The 22,580-nt window shown below is 37.6% G+C and overlaps 2 long non-coding RNA genes across 3 annotated transcripts in view; one reads left to right on the forward strand and one right to left on the reverse strand.

The window, feature by feature from the left end:
- Positions 1-19,705, forward strand: part of LOC110356355 (uncharacterized) — a 79,786-nt gene extending 60,081 nt beyond the window's left edge. For both annotated transcript variants that reach the window (XR_010472444.1, XR_002409553.2), the window contains one exon: positions 11,425-19,705. This is a non-coding gene — a long non-coding RNA (uncharacterized LOC110356355). The remainder of the gene's footprint in view (positions 1-11,424) is intronic.
- LOC135579399 (uncharacterized) lies at positions 3,902-22,171 on the reverse strand. The gene is made up of 3 exons (XR_010472445.1): positions 20,288-22,171; positions 7,762-7,829; positions 3,902-6,440 (listed from the first exon to the last, which is right to left on the reverse strand). It is a non-coding gene; the product is annotated as an uncharacterized LOC135579399 (long non-coding RNA).
- Between the last annotated feature and the right edge of the window lie 409 nt (positions 22,172-22,580).

A 22,580-nucleotide genomic window follows, 5' to 3' on the forward strand; every position in this document is an offset into this window, starting at 1 on the left:
TTCCCATTCAAAGACAGAGTGTTCTCACTTTGCCATTGAAGATTTTGATTCAGCAGAGAAACATAGTTAAATTAAAGCATAAGAGGTGTCCAACCCACATCTAGGATAACTATGCAAATGTTTTATAATTATACAAGGAAAGGGAGGAGGTATTTGCATATGAACTGTAAGAGACCCTCAAGTGGCTTTTTTATTGTTGTCAACCCAGAAGACATAACTGATCTGAGCAGGTTTAATGTTAACAACAGCCCTGAATATCCTATTGTATGTAAACATTAAAATATTTTCCCTTTAGAGCAATCTGGCCCTTTACCAACCTCCCAATGGCGATGAAAATAAACTGCAGTGCAAATTATGCAAAAACAATCAAAGGGCGAGTGTAAAATTCATATTTGCAGAATTCTTAATTTGTGCTTGCGGCCATCTGGCATTGCTGCCCCTTGAGATAGTGACCTTCCCCTCTTCTCCCTCTGTCAGTATCTTGTTCACTTACCTTTTTGGTTGCCACACTGGCATATGAATGTTGCTTTTTATTTGTTAACATTCCCCTCACCCTGCTCCCCCTCTTCCTCCCCCGGCTTTTTCTTCCTCTCTGTATGGAAGTGTATGCCTTCTCTTAGAAAACAAATTTCTATAACTGCAACTCTACTAATAGAAATACAGCACAGTTTCACGTAGTAAACATTCAGTGTAGGCAACTACCTTCACCCTCAAGGTGCGACACAGGGGAAAGAAGGAAACAAAGGGTCCCCCAAAGGCATCTTCGAGCATCTTTGTCCAACATGTTCCCATGGGTGCCTGTGCCCAAACCTCGAGGTCTTCATGGTCTGCAGAAATGAGTTCCCTTCTGCTGAAAGGGCCAGAACATCTACATCCCACAGTTTGTCTGTGATTGAAGTGATACATTTTGTAATCTGAATAGTAAATATTGGGCTTAATCAGGAACAGTTCCCCTCACCCTTTTTTCCCTCAAGAGAGGCAAACAAAACCAGAGCTTCACCAGTGGAGGCTGGAGCGCGGGTGGCACTGACCTCAGCTGGAGACCACAGTTATGTATGTAGTCTATATGTCTTTCCACCTCACCGAGCAATACATCAAAGCTGACTGACCTGCTCATGTTACTCAGAGAAAACTAAACTACTTTGTCGCTTCCTAAATACACTTTGGATGGAAAGAGTCAATCTGATTGCCTTCTGAAGGTCACAGTAAGAAAAGGAAAGTGGGCTTGTTTTTGTTTTTTTTTTCTGCTGTTATTATTTGGCTTAACTGCTACATTTGTTCCAGTCCCTGCTGTGGAGAACAAGCATTTAGTTAGTTATAAAGCATGAAGTTATCAGTCTCCATATAAAAAAAAATACTAGAAAAATGCTTTTGTCAGCCCTAAGCATGAAGATTCAGATTGTGAAGCCAATGTGACTAAATGCAGCCTTGCAAGCAGCAGGCCTATAAACATCCTTTGAGGTATCCTGAGTTCACAAACTCATTGCCTGGAAAATAGACCTGGTGCCATCCACAAATATTTACCGACATCAGCAAATTAATTACTGTTTGCTATTTGACATTTCCAGAAAACAGATGTCCTCTCTGGCAGCTCTAGAAATCCAGCTTACCCCTGCTCAGGTTCTGTGTCTCCACAGACTGCCTAAACTCCTCCTGTTGCTTTCAGCTGACACTAAGCAAGGGATGTCCTTGACCTGTGTCACTGAGCAGAAGGGAGCAAGCGTCAGTGAGGTTAGTTAGTCTTTCTTGATCCTATTATTTCACATTTTAAGCAGCTTACTGACATTCCTTTTGATGTTTCTTTGGAATAAGCACCTTTTTTTACCCCCATTGTTCTTCCTGACCAACCAGCCATACTTGGAGTGGTGCAGGCACTGAATTGGTCAATGAACAAATGATAAGCATAATAATACTTCAAACATACACAATAAACCAGGTGTCCTGGCAGTGAAAATCAGTATGGTTTCACTAAAGTTAATGGGATTTCTGACTACTGAGAACTTTTTTATCCTGATTGGAAGGTAAATCCTTTTCCAAATAATGTAATAAATACAAGTGCACCAAAACTTCATACACTAAAACTACACACTTTCCATGCACAGGCCATATCTACTGCCAGCAAAAATTATATTATGTGAAATCTTAATTCTGCTGAAGTCAGCAGAGTAACTTTCCTTCTCTGTAATTGTTCTCAACAATTCAGTTTTCTTCAGTGTTAAACATGCAGCCCTAGTATAATAGAAAAGCAAGATATTATAGATGGTGTTAATGGCATCATGCACTGTATGACTTAATATTTTGTATCATGAATCAATCTCAAGGTAAGCATCTGGGAAACTTTTTCCTTAAAATGTAGGGGCATTGCATGAAAACTGACCTAATGGGAGAGTTTTGGCTGGTTCTAATAGAGTTCAGTTTTTGCTCCATTTAATTTGACTCAATACTGCAGCTATAATAGGAAGAGGTTAAAGTCCTTAGCTGAACTTCATTCTGATTTTAAAAGCTGAAATCCCCCAGCAAAACTCAGAACTTGCTACAAAGGTAGTAAACAAAACCAGAAAATGTTTTGATGTTGTTCCAAATGCAGCAGTGACGGCTTGTTTCCTTGGTAAAAGGGGAGAAAGAGATAAACTTTGCGTCTTCATGTTCTCTTTTATTCCACTCTGTTTGTTGAACCTTTGTGTCCTCCTGGACTTCAAGAGCAAACAATTAAAGGAACTTTAAAAAGAGCACTGGAACTGTTAACAAGTAATTTCTGCTATGTTTCCAGGCATCTTCAGTGTGAGAAAATAGGAGTCCATAGAATAAACTAGTTTGATCTTAAATAGATATTAATATATTTACAATGTTTCTACATGCTTTGGCCAGTCTGCTTTTCGAGTGCTTGCTAACTCTTGACATATTTGACAGCAGTATATTGAGATCCTTCCTTGCATATTTATGTAAGTATATAAAGTATATATATACACACAAAACAAATTATAACAAAACCTGTTCATTTGGATTTTGCTATGGTTAGAGGAAGAAATGGGGAGTGTATGAAAATGCAAATGTGTTTGTTAATGCTTTTATACATCAATGAAGAATTTAAATGCATTCCAATTTATGAAAGACATTTATATGGAGCTATCATTAAGCATAGTCCTGTGGGTCATGGTCTTGGCTACTTTGCCTTTCAAAAATATGATAGTTAACTCAAATTACCTCATTTCTGATTACCATCGCAGTTTGCCATAAACAAACACATCTGCTCAGTGCTGCACAGCACCCTCATGAAGATGTATCTCCTCTCTGATTCTCAAGGTGTAAACCCTAGGACAACTGAAACATTAATTATTGGAGATAGCACTCAGGGCTTCAGGGCAGAGAGAGACGTAGCTGTTTGGCTTCACGTGCAGCCTGTCCGCTCACCGTGCCCAGCACAGGTATTCTGGACCTGGGCATCCGCTGCAGGGCTGCACCACAGCCGGTGGGAGACATGCCTTTGGATCCCACAAAAGGGGGCTGCTCCCCGCAAACTGCAGCCAGATACTACGGGCTCAAATATCTGCATGTGTGCATCTGAGTGTTCACAAGACAATGAGATGACAGGCCATCTGAAGCTGCTTTAAATGGATATAATTAATTATAATTATAATTATGGTTCACTAGTGCGAAGTTGGAAGACAGTTTAGTTGCTCCACTGAGGCTGGTGAAGTTAGTTAGGGTTTTGTTAGCAAGGTCCAAATGTGACTGTGTGACCATTGAGCAACAGCACAATGAAAATGTGATGTACCAAAGCATCATATTTGAACTCTGCGTTTCTTGGAATTGTGAGAAGTGTATAAATCTAGTGTATTTGAATGCGGGCAAGAATTAAAAGGAGAATTTAAAAAAGAAAAAAGAACAAAAGTTTCAGATGTATTGCTCCAAAAACTGGAGTTAAAAGCTTCTTTTAGGGGCCCAGAAGACTAAACACTTTTCTGTTGGATTCCTCTCACTAGGTGCAGGCCTACTAGTTCAGCTGGCAAAGGTGAGTAACCTCCCTTTGACATGATATACCACAGAACAGGAGGAAAACAGAGAGGTAAAAGGTATATCTCATACCCTTCTCTGAACAGGTTATAAGGAAAAGATTACATAGGCACAAAACAATTATGTGGATAAGACACTGTTTACTACCAGTGGAGTTCAGTTTTACATTTAATCAAAGTGCTAATTGAAATTACTTTGGTAGTGGCTGTGCAATCCCCATTAGAGGATACTCCACATTACAAACCTGCCACATATAATCAGGCACTGGTGACAAAATCTGTGAAACCAAGGTCCAACACACAGCTAATATGGAAGAAAGAATTACCTTTGACCACAAGAGACAGAAGCTGGCTTATCAGTTGAGCAGTGCATGTAGTTTTGCCTCTGTGGATAAATTAATAGCCTCACATCATAGATATTGTGCACTTTTAATTTTTGATGAATGACATTGCAGTACACTGGTTTAAATGGTATAAAGTGTTTATCAATATGCAGCAGAGAATTTAAATCCCTAGATTAAAATAGTGCACGTAAATATTATTAATTACAGAAGCCTAACTATATCTTGCAGTCATACAAATATGTAAAAATTAAACTATTTACAAAATAAATGGAAGAACGGCCATTATTGTCGATACATTTTGTAGAACATGAGAACACATGCATATACATCTTCTCTGTCAATATCTAAAGGTCAAATCCTGGAAGTGCTCCCAAGATGGATCCTCTGAGGATTTATAGAAGCAAGACAAAGCAAAATACTAGCCAAAATATCTTTTATGCAAAAGGAAAAAGGAAAGCAACTAAGACCATTATTGAACCTGAACCCTGTCTAATATTTGTTTAGATCTTAAATTCTGGTAAAGCACCTTTTCTGCAGTAGTGCTCTTTCTGCATAGTCTGACATGTAGTATTTTCGGGCTGGCTGGAAACTTCATTCTAGGCTTTGATTTAAAAAGACTGTACAACATGCAGGGCAGTAGAGAACTCATCCCAAGACTTCTGAGTTGTTTCTGTTCTGCTAGAAGCTGACATTACACTGACAACCATCTCATACTTACTTTACACTTGCAGGTTTTCAGAGTTTCTCATCTTAGGGACATAGTCTAGAGGAATGCTTTTTTTGTTTTTTTCTAGTTTATATGTTTAGTTGATTTGTGAAAGCATATCTTAGGGTGTTTGATATCTTTTGGCCTTGTGTTGCAGGCAGTTTTTCTGCTATTATCAGCTCTTCTAAAGCCTAAAAGATTGTCTTTTTCTCCTCACTTGTTAGCTGAATGTATCTTACCTTTCTAGTATCCACTTAGTTGCAGTTTTGGGGCTTCTTTCTGCCTTCTTTTCTTCTTATTTCCTTCTATTCAATGTGGCAGAAATGCAGCTGTTTCTCATTCTAGATACTTCTGCCTCTTAAAGACAATAATTCCCATAACTTCCATTATGGGAATACCTGAAATCTATGGCTCATATAAGCTTCACTGAATGACAATATGGAATAACAATTTTCATTTTAATACTATTTTAGAATTGAGACATAGCCTGAAACTATAGGAAGTGAATGGGTTTGGACTTCCTATGGTGCATGGGCCTTGATTCATCACATAACATGAAAAAAATTTGTCCAGCTATACCTCTTTATTTTACCCTTTAGCTAGGAAAAAAACTGCATGCTTCAAATTCCAGAATCATAATTTTTTCGTTGTTTTAAGGTCAACAAAAATATGTTGCAATCTATGACTGATTAGTAGAGGTTATTACATTAAGTGAATGACATAAGTACACAGGCAGAGTGAGAAAAAAGCAAATCAATGCTTTTGTCACCTTTTACAAATTACCTTGAAAAAATGCTGATCACACTGGCTTGTAATTCACTTGTCTCTTAGTTTCTGCCTCATTAACCAGCATTATGTCCCTTAAAGGCTTTTCCAGTTTCTTGTACCTTTTTTTTCCTCTTTTCCCCCCTTTTCCTTTCATAATACCAGTCTTCTTCTATCATTCTCTCTGACAGATTCCTCTCCCTTTAGCTTTAGCAGAACACTTCTTTTTATTGTAGTTCCCATGATCTGTTTTGGTGCTCAGAGTGTCAACTTTCTTCTGCAGAGACATATCTGCTCGAAAGCAAGGATCTCTACTTATTGCATCCCTAATGTAAATGATTTTAACTCTGTTTCTGTAAGGACTGGAAGCCAGGTCTTTTCTCTCCCTTTTTCCTTTGTCATGCATGCAGAAACACAGGTGCTTAACTCCCAGACATGTAGCTTACTAAGCCAGAGGACATGGTACCTAAAACTCGATGCCCAACTCTCAACTCCTGTTTGTGGGCTGAGACTCACATTTGGGCATTGCCTCACTTTGGAAACCATCCCAATAGGGCATGAGCTGATGGGCACCAATTTTGCCACCTTTCCAGTGGGGAGCATCCCGGCAACCTGCGTAACAGATGGAGGAACAACAGGACATGTTTAGTGGAGCAGACCTAATGGATGCTGCTGCTGTCTTGGGAATACAGGTGTTAACTAGAGGAATAAGGGCACACATATCCACTTCCATAGCAATTACAGGTATGTAGTCAAGGGGAGAAAATTACATAAGGAGAGTTTATTTGGAGCAGGGACCTACGACAACTGATTCTATAGAAAAACCTACTGTAAGGGAATGCAGTTCCTTCATTCTACTTCTAACAGACATTGCTTTTGAAGCAGAGAGGGAGAGGTTCATACCAGAGCAAAAATAAAACAAGATGTTAGAAAGAGACTGTTCATATTTAACCATGCATTGGATCCTGTGGAGCATTTTTAGCATCAAAACATTTCTCTGATAAGTCTGGAAATATACAACATAAAAAGTGGCAATTATTTACCTCTAAATGTGGCAAAACATTTTAAATAAAGGGCAAAATCCTGTCTGCTCTTTTTATTGCATTAGAAAAAACTGCGAACAGATAAAATGTTCAGGCACCAGATGAGAGCAGACAGAACCAATAAAATCAGAAATAAAGGTGGTGTTTTATTGTGCTCTGGTGGATGGGTGAATTATACCTCTGAAACATATTTCACCAACTCACTGTGTACAGGTTTGATGGTAAGTAACCCTTTCAGTAATTGCTGCCTAGTGCTTGTTAAATAGTGCAAGACAGAGTCACAGTAATAACAACCTGTGTAAAACTCTTCCAATGACCATATAAAGACCAACATTGAGGTCTCTAATAGTGCTGTAATGACTGTATAAAGAATTACAGCACATTAACAATGATCCTAGGACACACAGCATGCCATCAATAAAATAAGCCACATGCCAGCCTTTTCTGACTGCAAATAAATGAGTGACAGAGGAAAAGGTCGAGAGTGTTATGTAGAGTAAGAGATTTTGTGGGCAGAAGATCATTAGATCATTTAGACTCACCACCTGTATAACACACAGTAAATAACCTCGCCACATGGCCCTGGTATTCATCCAAGTACCTTGTGTTAAGTATATGCATAACCAACGAGGCACCAAGTCCTGATTTAAGTCACTGAAAAATAGAAAACCTAACACTTTCTTTGATATGGTGTTTCAGTGGTAAAACATGTGCATTGTTGCCTCATTCTTAACTAATGCAGAAACTTTTGAAGATCCCCATGTCTGTTTTTAGGTGGTTAAATATTTCAGGAATATGCCAGAATGACCCAGCATGTTTAGACATTATAAAAAAGGAAGAACCATGAGAAACATGAAGGCTAATTGTCAAAAAGAAGCACTAGGACTCACTTCAGAATGAATTTGTCCTTTTTGAGGTCAGTTTTCAAGTGGTGACACATCATCCCTGGGAAGATGTCCTGTCAAAAAAAGGGAGAAAAAGAAGAAAAGGGATTTTTTGGTATGGATACTTGAAGTGATATACATATTTTAAGAAGAGCCTTATCATATATTCCTACAAGGAGTAATAACAACAGAGTAGGGAATGTTCTGGCTGAACAAAAGATCCCGCACTGCAGATCAGAGGCTAATAGAATGGATTTAGCTACTAAGCTTAACTGCAACTTCCAGCAGCTCAGTTTGCTGAATAAAAGCTACTGTGCAGGAAAAAAAAAAGAAAAGCAGTAGTTAGTCCAGGATAAATAGCTGTCTTGCAAGATGAATATGGCCGTGCTATAATAGCCATGGATCATCTGTAGTGTATCTACAGAGATGCTACTGGTTGACAGTGAGTTGAGAACCTGGCATGGGTTGAATTGGGGACCATACACCACCTCTTATCCCTGAAAGATAGGGAGGATGCTTCCCAAAGCAGGCAGTCATGACATTTGAGATTTCTCCAGTCCCAGACTGAGCACTTTCCTAGTCTTAGAACAAGGGCTTTCACAGACAATTGATGGCTTCTACAACATAGAAAGAAAACATGTTGCAAGCTGTACTGCATAGATGGTTAAATAGCTCCCGCAAGCAATTGCAGGCACAGGATCTGCAGAACAAAGCTGACTTTTACTTGCAAGAATACAGAAGTTGGAAGCACAGATAATGCGTTATGCACCAGAGAGGAACAGGATTAGTGAAGTCTCCTCTAAACAGCTGAGAACAAATCCTGACCTTCACGGGATTTAATGACAAAACTAAATATCACTTCATGAGCTTTGGTTTTTTTTAGCCTTTGGATTTTCTCAGATTGTGCAGCCAGACCTTCTAAAGCGGGTGCTGGTAACCTCCAAGGTAATATTGTGTTGCTACTGGGTGAGGCAAGGGATTCCAGTTCCCACTGAACTGCAAACCACAATATGAGCCTGCAACTGGGACCAAGTCTCCTTCAGCAGCGTCAGGTGAAGGTACTTCCACTCAGTCATACAGAATTTTTCATTTTAAAGTCCAAGACAAATTATTTGTAATGGGGAAAAGAATGGCAACTTATTTGTATAAGACACCCTAAAGCCTATAATTAAATATGTATAGAATTAAATACACATTTACTTATAGAAACACAAAAACCTGAATTTTTGTTTTGACAATTCAAAGAATAAAAATTAGGGAATAGCGTAGGAATTCAGGGAAAAAAATATGCGTAACAAATTGCAAACATACATAGGCAGGTGAAGCCAGCTTAAATTCCGTATCTTTTATAAAATGAATGTAATAGTATTTCATCAGTTCTCTGGTCCTTCAGGGCCCTAAGGGCTTCTCTCACAGAGCACGCAGAGAGCAAACTACACACAGAGGGGGCAAATGACCTGTGCATAGCTGCACCTTCTCTTTCCCAGCACAAATTCACACATAATGGGCTAAATGGACATTTGCCAGTATCAAATACCTTCATGATGGAAAATATGCCTGGATTCAAACTTTTCGGAGTATTACAACTTCCTTGTTTGCAGTTAATCAGTTCTCCCTTTGCACAAATATCTCTCAGGGGTATAGGATACAAAAGGGGGAACATAATAAACTCTCAGCTCTGCCCACGTTTGACAGGTTTTCAGGTGTGTTTTGTTCCCCTCTGTTTTTTCTAACAGAGAGTAGTATATGGCCACTTGCCGTATCTCAGCAGGATTTCCAGTGACTGTGGTTTTATTAATTTAATAATGCTGATGAATGGGGCAAAGTGAGGTAGTTATGGTGTCTGTGTGCTTAATTTTCAGACAAGTAATTAAGAGTCCCTGGAAAATGGTTTTCTGAAATATTACTAAAGAGAGTAAACAAAACAAAGCACAATAGCAAAAAAACACAAATCACAATTGAATAGCATAAAACTAGAATCACTCCTGTGATATTTAGATATATTCAAAATGCAAAAAAAGAGAAAACTATCACAAACAGAATATCTGGGAGACTGGGATGTACTAGGATATACTTCTAAATCATAGATTAAGAGAGAGTGGAATATGACTGTCAGCCCCATTGCCATATCATAAATAATAAAATAAAATGTTTTCTTTCTATTTATTTTATTAAAAATATTTTTCCTGACCAAAAGAAACTTCCAGTTTGGTTCATAAAGACAGGAAATAGAAACTTCTGTCACTGCAGGACTAGAGACATGTACAGAAAAAAAGTCTGAGGGAAAATAAATCATCACTTACACTTAGAATTCCTGCTTTTGTCCAGAAACATGCTACGTAGCCACATCATAAAAATCAGTAGAAAACCTCCTGTCTTTAATGGACTTTCATCAAGCCAAGAAGCTATCAGGACACCTGCTTTTCCTCTTTCAATATAAACATTAAGTAGCCTTTTGACAGAGTTTATATTTTGTTAAAAAAAAAAACACAAAAAAACAAAAAAACAAAAAAACACAGAGCAATGTAAACCACAAATACACATGTTTTGTAAATATATTCTAGACCAACATGGTAGAATGAAAATTTGGAAATATGAAATATCAAAAGACAATTATTTGGAAAGGTAGCGATGCTACACTATGAAATTGTTTCGCATGAGGATACCCTGTCTACACATGCCCTGATGTTGCCAAATAACAGATTTTCTGTATGAATAGAAACACAAACAAAAACTCAGAAGATGCTTTTATTATCACAGTAACATGTCCTTTCCACAGGACATCTATTCATCACTTCCACCACTTATAGATTGTGACAATGAATTTTTGTTTTAAGGAAGCACTCACTCACTAGTAAAGGTTTCGTTAAAAAGTTTTATTTGGCATCCTTTTTTTATATAATTTATGTTATCACACAAAAATTTATCATCATAAAAATGACTTAATAATACCAAAAGACATATAAAAGATTTATGAAGAGTTGGGACAGGCCAACATAATCCAATAATTGAGTCTTCAAGTCCTACTTGAAGTTTATGGCTGTTGACATCTAATCTACATGATTTGATCTAGCCTGAAATCTTAGCTTCTCTACACCAGAAAACCAGCTCTTAGATATATGTGTTACCCTCAGTGCATAAGAAGTAGTTAAATTGTGGTTGACAGAGGACCATTGGTTACATCTATGCTATATTATCTCTACGTCCACAAAATAAACACAATAGTTGTATGCAACAAGCAGTTGTGGTATTGACAGAGGTTAGCTATCAAACGTCTAAAATCTGAGCTGTAAGTGTTCACCTCAGAATCCAAAGATCTAAACATTTTCCTTGTTCTGCAACACTGCTTGAACTTAAATGGGAGGTTATAGTAATATGAATGACTGTTGCATTTACAGCATGCAGTAGCAAAACACATATGACTAAGGCTCTGGGGTGCAGACTGATAACTTGATTTGCTTGGGCAGCTCTTCTGTAACAGAACTGTATAAAAAGGATTTTTTTGCCAAAGGACTGTAATTTGCTTTCGTAACTTAGCAAAAAAGTAAGGACGGCTTTACATACAAAAACTTCCAAAAGAGCTACCTGATTATTGGGTAATGCATTAATTACTTAATTGCATTAAGTAATTGCATTAAAGTTATATAAATATGTTTATCTCCAATACAGGCTTGATCCTTTATTCATCATTTGGGATCCTGCCATGAATTATTCACATTTTAAGAGCCAAGTCAACAGACGGCGCATCAGTAACCCTTCAGAGACCTACCAGCTGTGGAAGGATGCACTCTACCTTGACAGGAGCTGACTCATTTGAAATTGTAGAGAACTAATGCTATACCAAACTACAAAAAGTGCATTAAATAGAGGACTTCCAGAAGAAGAGTTGAATAGCTATCTCTCAACTCAGGGACTGTATCTTGTTGCTGGGAAAAAAAACAAACCAAAACAAAAAACAATTAATTATCATCTGTGATAAATAAACCATCTTTAGGGAGACATATTTAGGTAACTTATATTTCATTGCTTTGTTTACATTTTCATAATCAAAGAGTGAAGCAAGGCTTATTATAAACATGGTTAAAGTGCCATATTTAAATCACAAAATTAGAAATATTGATTTTTTTGCATGTGTTTGTTAGCTCATAGATTGCAAGTATTATAGCATATCAGTAATAAGTTCAATTCAGCATTCTGCTCATTGATTCTTTTCAAATAGCCCAACTTCTAAAAGTGTGGGCTGATGTTTATTATAGCAGCCAGAATGTCTTTGTCAATTTCTAAATCTGAGATAAGGACTAAGTATCCATTCTCACAACTGTAAAAAGTGCTTCTAAATGTCTGTGTACTGAAACTTAGAAACTCCTGCTATATCTTCTGTTCTTGCTGGGCATAACTGAAATAAGGAAAGCAAGAACAACTTTGTTTTCAGAAATTATTGACAGATACAAGACTTCCATTTGGCTGGACTCTGAAATACAGCAGAAGCCAGATTTGGTGGAAAAAGTGTAACTTGATTTATAAACCAACATTTAACATTGAAGCACAATATTATGCTTCTTGTGTTTGGCAAACTATCAGAAAAAAATTAAAACAGAGTTCACTGACGGATACTGAAGTGATAGATTTTGACCATTTTGAAACATCTTTGATTCTTGTAAAGGGGGACAAATTTTGAAACTAGAACTTAGATGTTCTGAATCTAATAAAAATATGTGTAAAAAAATCAAAGAGTTCTTAGTAATAAGTTAAAGGATTTAGCATTTTTTTATGTAGTAATGTTTTTAAACCTCAGCTCAGCTGAAATAGTCATGAACACTATCAAGAAAGAATAGTGATTTTTCTTTTTCTGTGTCTATAAATAGCACTATATCATTCACTAATGATTAAGACAATTCCCAGCATACTTACAATTTGGCCATTTACTCCTCAAATGTTCGTACAAATACATACGAATATATTTGGCTGCATATATCTATCTAAATGAACTGTTGTGCAATGCTTGCATTTAACTAGACACAGTATATTTCGAGCCTTTACACCTCCATTTTAAGCAAGAAATTTCATTTGAAATTTCAGTTTCCTAGCAGCTAAATTCTAATGATGATAAATATAAATCATGAGAAAAAAATTGTTTAAGGTTGCTTATTTTCTTTCAAAAGTGGACCTTCCAAGTACAAAGTTGATAGTAACTGAATTATTTCTACTTGATAGTAAATTGTAATTACAATGGCAGACTTTTCTAACCTTGGTTTCCTAAATGTTCTTAGTACATTGCTCAGAGGAAATTGGGTGAAAATACAGAAAATTTACAAATGTATGTCCTGATGATGCCCTTTCTGGTGCAGGTAGGACAGAAGAACCTCGGACGCAGGGACTGCCCAGCCCTGCACCAGTGGCAGGTGAGGCTCAGAGGGCTGTAATGCATATGAGCTCCGAGTTGGGCTGAATGCTGGGCCCACACTAACATTTTGGGGAGGTATTGTTGATCCCTGAGACAGGGCACAGCATTACTAACCACGCAGAAAGGACACGCTTTGTCAGTGCCAACACTGGCCTGGCCAATGCCCAAACCAATTCTTCATGTGTATTTTTAGTACTTGTCATTTGGAGATGTTGAACCTTGGTAGTTTGTTGTCAAAAGACATGTAAAGTCTCCTCACCGACCTCTTTTATATCATTATAGATATACTGACTTTGTACATTATTCCTGAGCTATACAGGGAGAAGGGAGAAAAGAAGCATGCCCCAGGAGTAAATTCCAATTTAAGTGTAGGCTTGTGTATAGCCACTTATTCATATGAATTATATGAAAGCCATGGATACTCTATGTGTAAATCCAGGTGGAACCACACCACTAATCTATGAATGTTTTGCACTCCTGAGGGAAGAAAAAACAAACCTGGAGATCTGACAGCCTCATGAAAGCATTCCCATTGTGGCATAATCTTTTAGAAAAAAAATAAATCATACCCCATCTTTTTGTAAATTGACCTGTAAGTTACTGGCAGTAAATCAATAGGATCCAAATGAAAAATAATAATGCAATAACAATGCTGTGTATTAACTTGGACCCCAGATGAAAACTTGTGAAGTGATCAATGTGATAAAGATTCAGTGCTGTTACTCTTTTACAAAGAAACGACAAAACAACATACTGTTTTCAAAAGGTGGCTGTAAAAAAAACCAAACCCATCTGCCAAGAATGAAAAGATAAACCCAAATATAAAGCATTTCCTTGTTTGTTTGTCTGTTTCTTTTTCCCCAGACTTCCATTAATTTGAATTGGAATCAAAAGGAGCAATTTTTTTTTTGTTTGGAGGAAAAGCAAGCAAGCTAAAAAATCATTCATTTTCACATTAGACCACGAAGGTCAATGGATGAAAACTTGCATATGACAAGAACATGAAAACCAGTGATTTTGTGAAGTACTTGGGTACACTTATTTTGTTTATCATTTAATTTTAACTACTCCCTCCAAATATTGTTTTGGAGCTGTTGAACTTGTTCGTCACAGACCAAACAAAATTTTGTTTGTTAATTAAGGCAAAGATGGTGATTTGAAAGAGGTTTTTTCCTCCCAGCCTTAAAAGCTTGTCTCATTTATGGAGTGGGTATGGTGAGGCAGGTAGAAAGCTACAGGTAGAGAAAGGTCTATGTAGAGCTGTTGCCCCAGGCGGTGTGAGGAGCTGTGTAGCTCTGCCCTGGGACCACGGTGTGACACAAACGTGAATGCTGTGTCAGCTGCTGCTGATGACACAGAATTATTGTTAAAGTATATTAAACCTTTTACTGAATTGGGGATTTAAGGATTATGAATCTTCAAAGATTAATTTAAAAAAATAACAGGGTGAAGAGATACTCTAGAAATCCACTCTTAGCTGTATTGTAGTTTAACAATCACAACCATTTCTTACCATGCCATGGACCTGGATAGATTCCTACAAACTTTCCGTAAGATGAGGAATGAAACTTAAAACGGCAGAGATAGGATTACAGCAAGGCTTCATTATTTAAAAATAATCTTCACTGAATGAAATCTAAAATTAGTAAATTCATTTTCCATATGTGATTGCCACAAATATGGTACAGAATAGAAAACTAAGAGCAGGCAACCTAACTGGAAACTCAAGAGGAGAGAGAGAAGAGCAGCCATGCAGCCTGGATGTTGACGGGGCAGCACAGAGATTGGCATCACCGTCACATGCACAGCAGCATTCTGATGTGGCTGTGAGTCTCAGCATTGCGGACACCGAGAGAGAAAACGCCAGAGGACGATGGGCACACAGCACAGGGAGAGACAGTCATGTTTAGGAGTGTTATCTGAATCTCTGAATTCATCCCTTCGATCATTCAGTGATATACGTTTATATACACAAAAGTAAAGGACATTCTGTTTGAAAGCTTCTAGTAAAGGAAATTCACAGTACAAACTGAATGACTGCTTCTGTAGTTCAAAACAAATAATCCCACATACTGCTGTTTTACATACACCATGTGTGACACCACACTGAGGTCTAAGAGGAAATAAGTTTTAATGCCAGCTTCGGGGCTGATATGTGTGCAAGACAACAGGGTCGATGCTAAGGCCAAGAACTACAAGGCAACTGATTAAGCATTAGTCACAAGTGTTCTGTATGTATCCCTGGAGGTCTGAAAGATGCTTTTCAGACAAGCAGAAAAGACTTCACTTCGGTGATTTTAAACTTAAAATGAGTCATAAAAGCCAGATAATAAATGGAGAAGGAATTAAGACAGCACTAAAAGAGAAGTGGTAAACTTATGTGAGGGCAGCATTTACATGAAACAGCCTTGCCATTCCAGCTTGTTTTCTTGCAAGTAGAAGTTAGACCACTGTCTCATGCATTAGTCTTAATATCTATCCATGGCCACTTTATTGAGCAACATTTTTACAAATAAAAGGATGAAACAATTGTGGCAACTTGTACATTCCCAGAATTACGTAAAATAACTTGCACAATCAGTGCAACATGGCACATAGCAGTTACCCTCTGATCTCACCTATATTTTCATTCTGGATTACTAAGTGCAGTGTGAAAAACAAATGCTTTTCTTGAGAGGCAGCCAAAAGGTACAGTTTTCAAATTTCAGTTCATGTTGAGATCTTATTCATAATTTCATATGAATAAGTTCATAGCTTAGATATTTACATGATTGCTTGAAGGTGCATTTAAAGTAATTTATCTACATATATGTGCATTGCTGTAGGAATTTTAAGAGTTATTTCAATATTAATCCACAGTTCATGGTTATGAGTACAGATCAAAGATCCTCATGTGGCTCCAGCCCCAAGATGGGCCACCACCTATGGGGTGACAGTTTCTCCTGTTTAAATCACACACATTCAATTTGCTGTGACCTTGAAATAAAGGAGGAAAATCTCACTAGCTGTGAAGACTTAAGTCCTGTGGCATATAAGCCAATAGAGATGTTGGAAATTATTGCTAGAAAACTGTATCTGTCAGGAAATGGTAGGATTCTCCAATTTTAATTATGTTTTCTCTGGGTTTTGTTTTTGTTTAGAAAATTGTGCTTTTTGGTTTTTTTTTGGTATTTTTGTTTGTTTGTTTGTGTTTTTTTTTTTTGTTTTGTTTTTTTTTAATAGTGTCTGCTTTTTCCCTTTCAAAAGGCATTTGTTGAAAATCAGAGCTACCTCAAAATTGAAAAATCTCACTTTGGGGATCTTTAAAAAAAATACTTCATGGGAATACAATGAAGTTTTTCAGACAGTTGAAGTTACCACCTGTTTGCAACAACTAAGGAAAAAATCCACTATCAGGAATGTACTTTGACATGTAAGAGGAATAGCAGAAGCTTGTTTCCATATCCTGCTGGGCACCAAAATATTTAATAAAGTCACCAGACGTCCTTTTTGCCAACACATACGTGCACTGAAGACCGTGCGAACCCTTACTGTTTCTCACTGCCCTTGTGCTGCAGATAATTCTGCCCACAGTTCCTCTGGATGGAGGTTTTCTTTGGTGGGGAAGCAGCTTTAACTTGGTTTAGGTGAAAGTCTGTCACTGGAGCATTTTTTGATGAAGGAAGGGATTTAATGTCTTACCCAAACAAAAACGTCAAGTATGTTTACACTTTCGGTTTGGGATCTCTTTCTCTTTGAAGACTTCAGAAGCAAATTTTCTGGACGTATTTGCAGCTCCTTTCAGAGCACAGTAAAACTGACCCCTTAAAGGCAGAGGTCTGTTAAATTCACATTGACCTACCTGTGCACTGAGGCAGAGATTTCCTGCAGGTGCTGCCCCTAACTTAGGGTGATGTGAAAACGACCAACAAAACCTCTCAGTACAGTGTCTGTGTGGGGCTTGCAGAAGATGCATCTCTGAGCAGACAGGTCTCAGAGATGCTGGTGCCACGGCTTTGCTCTCCCATGGTCATACCCTGCCCAAGCCCACCAGCTGCAACACTGACATCTGGTGCCTGATGATTTAGTCCTATGGTTTTGGCCAGGTGTTGGCAGAGTCCCCAGCAGGTTTCCTGGCCTGGCCATGGTGCTGCAGGCCTTTGATACCTGATCTGGCACCAACTGCTGCAAATGAGAAAAAGGAACAGGAATCTGCATCCGTTTCCTTTTCTACTTGTGGAAATCCTTTCTGGCACTGAGACAGATTCAGCATTGCTGGTTTTTTGCCTGTGGACTTGAAAAAGTTAAAGCAAAAGGACAGGTTGCAAGCTAGATAAGGAAAAATCTTCTAGTAGAAATTACACAGTTTCCATTTTAAAAAGCCACAAAAATATGTCATATAAATATTTTTTTCTACAGTCAGGGCTAGTTACTACCTTGCTATGCTAAATAAGAGCTATATATATATATATTCAAAGACCAAGAAACCAGCTCTCTTCATCTGCTATAAAACTAAACAGTATTCTAGTATTCTGTTTTCTATTTCCAAGTAGGCTGTTAAATCACAAGAAAGTATTTTTTATTCTTTTTTTTTTTCTTTTTACTGCTTTTTTTAGCTGCTATACTCTTTTCTGTGTGATTCACATTCCGTAACAGCCTAAGTTCAATGAGAGTATCAGCATTAAACACTACACAAACACAATTAGTTTTTAAATCTTTCATAGGATGCGTAATTATCAGCACTTAATTTCTACAGCTGAGGTATCCTTGACTATTTCAACAGTTTGGCATAATGCTTTCAGTCAAGTGGAACAGTTTCTTAATTTCCATTTCTGTGCTCAGGTGTTAACACTAAAAGCCTACTTAGTCATAATGTGAAGCAAAGCAATGATAATTCAAACAAAAGCCCCAAAACCAAGGGAAAACAGAAAAAAGGGGGAAGGAACATGTCAAAGCCAACTTTGTATGAAAGATTTGGAGGTAGTCCTTAGCCTTCTCAATTTTTTGAGAAGTCTCAAGGATATAAGGGGAAATAAATCACATATATCAACAAAGAAATGCTGTCTGCGCTAGTTAAGCAGTACGGAAGGAAACATTTCCTTGCTTCAAAGTCTGCCTTCCTTTGCTCTTTGGTTAACTATCAATGAAGCTTGGAGGTCTGGAAAGAGCACAGTGATGTGCTAGGCCAAATAACTTTTAAAGTAGAACTCAGACTACTTTCCAACCTAAAAATAAATGCAATGTTTTTATTTAATTATTCATTCATCTTTTCTTGTAGGAAAAATGGGAATATGTGAAGTGGATTCTCAGAATTAAGCATTTATATCTTGCATGTAGAACAGAAACCTGATTCATCTATTTGAGACATAGATGTAGAAGATAGCTGAAGGTTATTTTTGCTGAAATCTGTTAATGACAGCATTAACTTGTAGATCAGAGACATTTCCTTAATAAGCCACACAGTGCTTTGAAAGTATTTTCCAAAGGTGGTAGGAGAAGATTCTGTATTGCAAGAAACATTCATTGAGTTTTTCATGTATCAATAAAACATTGGTCAGTATGAATTAGATGTCTCATCACAGAATATGTGCTGGATCTCCTGAGAACTGAGAACTTTAAGTTGAGCCATAACATAGTCAAATACATGTGTAATACTCATCTGACTCAAATTCTGAGATTATTGAGAAAAATCTTCACCTTTACATTAAGAGACTAGAAGGAAGAGGGGCAAGGCAAGTTGTTTTCTGAAAACATTTTACATTTTGCCCTCTACCATACTTAAGCTCCACTACTGCAGCCTAGTGCTAGATAGATAAAACACTGGTGCTATATAAAATTACAGTATGAAACAAAGACACAGAACAAGAGCTAAGGTCTGTGTGTCCTTTCATTTAGTTTATTTGCAAAGTTATTCAGAATGAAGACACTTAATCCCTAATGTAAACATGCAGGGAACATTATTTATGTTTAAGAAAAGTTGAAGGCTAACGTAATGCAAACTGAGAATTTTGTCTATTTGTTGTGTGGGATAAGAACTCTTTTTTGTAGATATCAATGGATAGTTCAAAGCTGTGGTATAGCTGCAATTAATTTGAATGACTCAGGTATCGCATTCATTTCATTGAATAAAAGAAAGCCTACCTTACACAATGAAATACGACAGCAAGTCTATCATGTTTTGATTATGTTTGCTTGATGAACCTAAATAGGTATTTCACTATGGTAGATGTGTTTGAAGCAATAGCTAAAAGAACTAGGATTATATAATAAATACTATGGGACTTTGCTGTTTAAGGGTAATTTTATCCCACAAATAAACGTTCATGGTCATTATAAAAAAGACTCCACATGCCTTCATAGTTATTACATTAGACATTCTCCATCCTTCTTACTAAAAAAAAAAATTAATAAGAATGAAATTGACTTCTAAAACATTTGATCACTGCTTTTCAGGAAAATGGATCAAGGGGTGGTTCTCATTATTTTGTTAAGCTTAGAAAAATACATTTTAATGAGAATGTTTTAAGCTTCAGACCTTCTGTCCACCTACTAATTGGTGCCTGCCATTCCCTCTCATGATATTTCTGTGCTGAGGTCATAGATGTCTTAGCAGCATTGTAATATACTATGTACAGGCTAGAAACATACGCAGTCTGTTCTTAGAATAAGTTTAATTTTTAAAACTGAGGGTATGCATGGTCAAGGTAGCTGTAACAGCTTTTTCAATAAGCTTTCCACAGGAAAATTAAATTAAAAAAAGAAATTGGGATGAATTCCAGCTTTAAACAATTTGTTTCTAATCAAGCAGCCAGACATTGTTTGACTGGTGCTGGCTCCTTGCCTTCACCAGAGTAAACCCTGGAAATTTCTAAAATAATGAGTCCACTGTCTTCTCACAAGACTTCAGCAAACAACCTAGAGAAACACAGCTCCAGCTATTGTCTAAATAGGACAGGATCTTGCCCTTACTATTAACACAAGGAGGTGAAGAACCCACCAAGACATGAAGAAGATGTACACATATGCCCACAATACTTGTCATACCATTTTGCTTCAGAGCTGTTTCTTCTGCCTGTCCTGTGACATTGTAACATTGACTCATGGATCTGAAGCCCCAGAAAAATATCTCAACCCATGACCATCACTCACCAATGCTGTGCTTCTCCACCTGGCCTCACTGATGGCTCCATAGCGTTGCGTGTGACCTGGACGTCATCTTCACCCTGAAGCACTTGCTCCTTCAGCTACTTTTAAGACTGGAAGTTAGTTTTCATTTTGATATGCCTGAAACATAGTTTTTCATAAATGTAAAGAGAGGAAGTGTTTTTAGACTCTCACCCTCCACTTGCAGTTCTTGCTGTGTCGAAGTCTTGATGTAAATTATCTTTCCCTCTGCCCATTATGAAGCTTCCTGCCAGGATCATTTTCCATCCCATTCACCTCTTTATTTTTCCCTTTGCTGGTTCCAGCTTCTCTTCTGTGTTAAACAAAAGTTATTTATCTTCACTTTCAAGGCTCGTTATAATTTATTCCTTACTTATTACCTCTTAGTCACTATCCAGAGATGGACTATCTCCTCCGATTAGCATGCAGTGCCAGTTTCAAACATCCACATCTTACGCTGTTACAAGCGGCTGACCGCTTATTTCCTGGGCTTTGGTTCTCTGCTGTGTCTTTGGCAAAGGGGAACAGGCAGATGGTAATAGGAACCAGTGCTAAGGCTGTAAACCCCTTGGAGTGGGCACAGTCTTTTGTTACAGGCCTGAGAAGTGATTTGCACAAAGTACGCGCAGTCCTTCCAAGCTAATGCTGTACAAATAAATAACTGTGAAAAAAAAAAAAGAGAATAATTCAAGTGCAAGATGTAAACATTTTCTAAACAGTGTTATTCTACATAAAATGTAGTGACATTTTGCGCTGGCAAATGAGAGAAATAGGGATAACAGGGCTAAAAATGGAAGTAGGGTGAGTTGCAAAATGTGTCTCTAACCAGGAGGGGTACTGCATGGGGAAAGCACCTAAGATCCACAGTATAATAGGCTATTAGTCTACTTAAGGCAATAATGGCCTGACTCACAGCTTCTGCAGCCAACAGGAATCTTTCTATTAATTTCAATGTGGTTTGGAAAAGGTCAGGAGGACTTATGCAATCATTCACTTTGTGAGGAGTTTAGAAAATGACATATTTCAAAATAAAAAGAGAAAGTAAGATGTTTTCAGCAAATGTTTGGCAACCATGAGTTTTATAGGAGTATGAGAGTAGAGCTCAAATTAACACATTTGATATAGTGTTTAAAGTTGAGGCTTTCTGAGATATTAATACAAAAGATGAATTCTCAAATACCAGACAGGGATGACAAGAGGCCCAGCATATCACGTATAAGATATAAATGGATCCAGCTGTCAGCAGTCACTTTATAAGTGAATTGCTCTCAATTATGTTAGAAACAGCATTTAATAAAATGTGATTTTAAAGTACTACATAGAAGAAGAAAATGTGCAAAGTAAATTCCTGATATAATGAAAATTGAAAAGAGTGATAGATTCTGCTGTTATAATTGGCAAACAGAAAGGAAGGTTTTGATAGAGGTAACAGTAGAACAGCTTTTAGGGTATCATTTCGCTGGGATAGCAATCTTCTAATCATATGTCCAGCTTGTCTTCAGAGGTCGTTTTCAAGGTGCGTGTTCAGATGAGAAATTGCAGTGTTAGATATCAATTCCGCTAATGGCTGCACAGAAATGTGCATTGCATTGTCTTCCTGCCTCATCATAAGGGACTGGTCATGTACCAAGTGGTGGAACAGGTGCAATGAAAAACTGGAGTTTAGGTATTCTGAATTCAAATCCTTCATACAGTCCACATTCAGCCATTTCTCTTATGACAGGAAGTCAATGAACTCGTATTAAGTGACAGACAAACTTTGTTTTCACCCCAGTTTTTTCTGTGTTTTGGATTTTTTTTTTTCCAGTATTTATTTTCTCAGTCATCATGAGACAACATTTGAGAGAGTGAGCCCCGGTTTAGAAGGGAAGCTGTAGATATGTCTGGTTGTGACAGCTGTACAGATTTCAAACAAGCAAGGGCCATGGTGTCAATGACGAAAATCTAACATGTCTTTGGGACTCAGCAAACAATCTGACATTGGAAATGTTTAAATCACAAGCGTATCTGTACTGTATGGTCTCGTTACAGGTTGGAACTGAGGTTTAGATGCCTCATCTGTGACCTTCCACATTATAATGGACATATTTGTAGATATGTTAACTTACGTTATTTAGGAACTTTCTAGAATTATGTTTGGAGAATGATTAGAATGCTTACGTAATGTGTTGTCCCAGGGAGGTTGTGGAGTCTCCTCCTCTGGAGACATTCAAAACCCACCTGGACACCTTCCTGTGTAGACTCATCTAGGTGTTCCTGCTCTGGCAGGGGGATTGGA

This window comes from Columba livia, chromosome 4 (genome assembly GCF_036013475.1).
Source record: "Columba livia isolate bColLiv1 breed racing homer chromosome 4, bColLiv1.pat.W.v2, whole genome shotgun sequence".
In the NCBI taxonomy this organism is placed as follows: domain Eukaryota; kingdom Metazoa; phylum Chordata; class Aves; order Columbiformes; family Columbidae; genus Columba; species Columba livia.